At 34.2% G+C, this 2,801-nt stretch overlaps 1 long non-coding RNA gene across 1 annotated transcript; it reads left to right on the forward strand.

Annotated features, from left to right (window-relative positions):
- On the forward strand, nt 1-2,137 carry LOC125577017. Its single transcript, XR_007315347.1, has 2 exons — nt 1-809; nt 1,120-2,137. It is a non-coding gene; the product is annotated as an uncharacterized LOC125577017 (long non-coding RNA).
- The last annotated feature ends 664 nt before the right edge of the window (nt 2,138-2,801 follow it).

A 2,801-nucleotide genomic window follows, 5' to 3' on the forward strand; every position in this document is an offset into this window, starting at 1 on the left:
ATATGATAACTGCAATGTCCTTTTAATTTTTGAAAGTAACCACCGCGTGATATTCTTTTTCCAAAGTAACCACCACTCCTTAATAGTTTGAGCATAACGTTTATATAAATATTTTGTAACCTCCGTTGTGATTCCAAAGTTCTCGGATCCACTTCTCTAATATACATATTATAGTCAACGGTACATAATATATGTGTGTTGAAGAAATAAATGCATAATATTTGGTCGACAAATCTAACCTATACTAAAAGCCAAATATAAACCCCATTTAGCCTGCCCACGTAGGACTATAAATTCTAGCCAATCATATAGCTTCATCTCTCCACATCACCACCGAATATTGGATCATCGAATTGGACATTGTTTGTGGGCCAATCATATATTGTTTTCGGCCTATCTGTAAGAAGCTTCGGTTGCGTCTTTACACGTTCCTTTCTAATTCTTCGAAACGTTAGAGGTTATTAATTCATCGCTTTAACAAACCTCTTAATACCATCAATCCGCGTCTGAGCATGATCTGAGATTGATGCATCTTATCCCTCTGCAAGTTGGTCTCTATGCACCTATAAATGGTAAGCCCTCTTTCCTTGAACATCATCCTCTCAATCCGTGATAACACCAAAGTTAATTTCATTGTGTGAATGGCTAACTAATCAATCTTTCTTCTTTAGTGGCTTCTCGCTGCAACACAAGAAACTGCGATGAACGGAGAGTCCTCATCGGTTCGAATCAGCCCTAAGCACGAAGGAGTCGTGGAGATCTCTGATTCTGTACCTCTCATTCCTCCTCTCGGGATCTCGGTCATCATGGTCACTCTCTTCTTCTTCTTCTTCTTATGATTTGAATCTGAAATTGAAATTTGATATTGGATTATGGATTATGGAGTTTTAGTTCGTCTACGAAATGAAAGTGTATCCTTGATGTCCTGAATATTGCTTGATTGTCTGTAAGGCTTATTGTTTTGTCTATTTAACATAGAAAGTTTAGGTCTTGGATTGTTTGTGTTTAACCACAAGCGCAACATTGTTTTGTAGCTCTGTTTGAGAGAAATTTAGTGTTTGAATCCATATGTGTTTTTGATGCCAAAAATATAATTTTCTGCTGTTTATCTGTGTTTAGATACGTGGCTATGTGAGGAGATGGAGTTGAGATGAGGATGATAGCTCTCACTTCACCTTGAAATAATTGATCGACCCGTTCAAGATGACTGACTACTCGGTTACTCTCGGTTGACAAGGAGGCGTTTACTCACTGAAAAATCTCTTCCGAAGTGTTTTCCTTTCCAAGAGTCTGCTCAATTGATTGATTTTTCTTTTTTCACCTTCTCTGCAAAACTTTTTTGGTAGCCAAGAGTCACTTTTTATAAACTTCAGGCTTCTGAACTCTCATTCTAAAAATGGATTTTTGTGTGGTTCTCTCTTTCTATGATCTTTTGTTCGTCTGATATGTTCGATTTCAAAAGCAAGTTGTTATCTAATTAAAGCATTGTCTTTATAGGAACAGAAGCGATGATGACAAGAGAAGAAAGCTGAGTCCTCTGGAAAGAAACAACACAATAAGTAATTTAGAAGAACAAAGGGAGCTGAAGTTGCAAGACATGTGGACTGTCCGTTGCATTAGCTTTTTTATTTTATTTCCAAGTTCAACGAAGTCAGAGCACTTCAAGTCTTTTATAGATTATGTTTTGTTGCTCTATATTTTCTAAATTTGCACCGCTCAGACATTTGCAAGTTAATAAATTTGCACTTCCACCCAGACTGGCCTTATCCAGTTTACCTTACCGGCTTACACTCACAACGCCTTATAGTTTTTAATTTAATTTCAAATCACTACAAAGTCATATGACTTCAAATCGTCAGCACATCTATTTCTTTAGCTCTATTTGTTAAGAAATAAGCACCACACTTCACTTCAAATCGTCTGCACATGGAAAGCATTATTATCTAAATGAATAATTTATTCCTGCGACACCACACTTCCTGATACCATCATTAACATCTCAAACAAGTTACATATGGTTCATTAAATCTACATAATAACAACATTCCACGAGATATATTGAAAACAAAACATTAGGAGTGCAAGAATGACACATAACATTAAGCCAAAAAAAAAGAATGACACATAACATCATGCGTGAACGACAACAAATCACTTTAAAGCTGTGGAGGGATAGTTTATATGTTGCTTCGGTGAAAATGTTAAACTCATCCTCTCTAATGTTATTTTATTCACTCTCATATATGGTTACAAAATTAAAACACATATTCTTCCTTACTTCTCATGCAAGTAAATCAAAACTAAAACTCATCCGGAATAGCAGCCGACGTCTTAATAAGCATTATCACAACCACTAATAATAACAAAATATGTTACTATTCACAAAGGTGAGTAAGAAATTTCTGAATGTAAAATATATACCATCCATTTAATTAGAGTGATCACAATGGCACTACTTAATAATTAATATCCATAAATATATTTTCCTTTTATAATTTAATAATTAATAATTAGAGTGAGCACAATGGCATTAGACTTTAGAGTGATCACAAGTTTAACTTCAATCGATTACTTAATAATTCGATTACTTCATAATTAATATCCATAAATATGTTTTACTTTTCTTTTATAATTTATGTTTTTATTGCATGTATAAAAACGTAACCATCGGTTTGGCTTACTCTTCTTTACTAATAAAGATTTACTAGGTATTTTGCCCGCACATACGGGCATAAACTTCTTATGGATACTTATTAGCTTATGTTTTATTAATCTAAAACCAACATAATAAGTTATTATTT

The sequence above is a fragment of the Brassica napus genome, chromosome A8, assembly GCF_020379485.1.
Source record: "Brassica napus cultivar Da-Ae chromosome A8, Da-Ae, whole genome shotgun sequence".
Classification (NCBI taxonomy): domain Eukaryota; kingdom Viridiplantae; phylum Streptophyta; class Magnoliopsida; order Brassicales; family Brassicaceae; genus Brassica; species Brassica napus.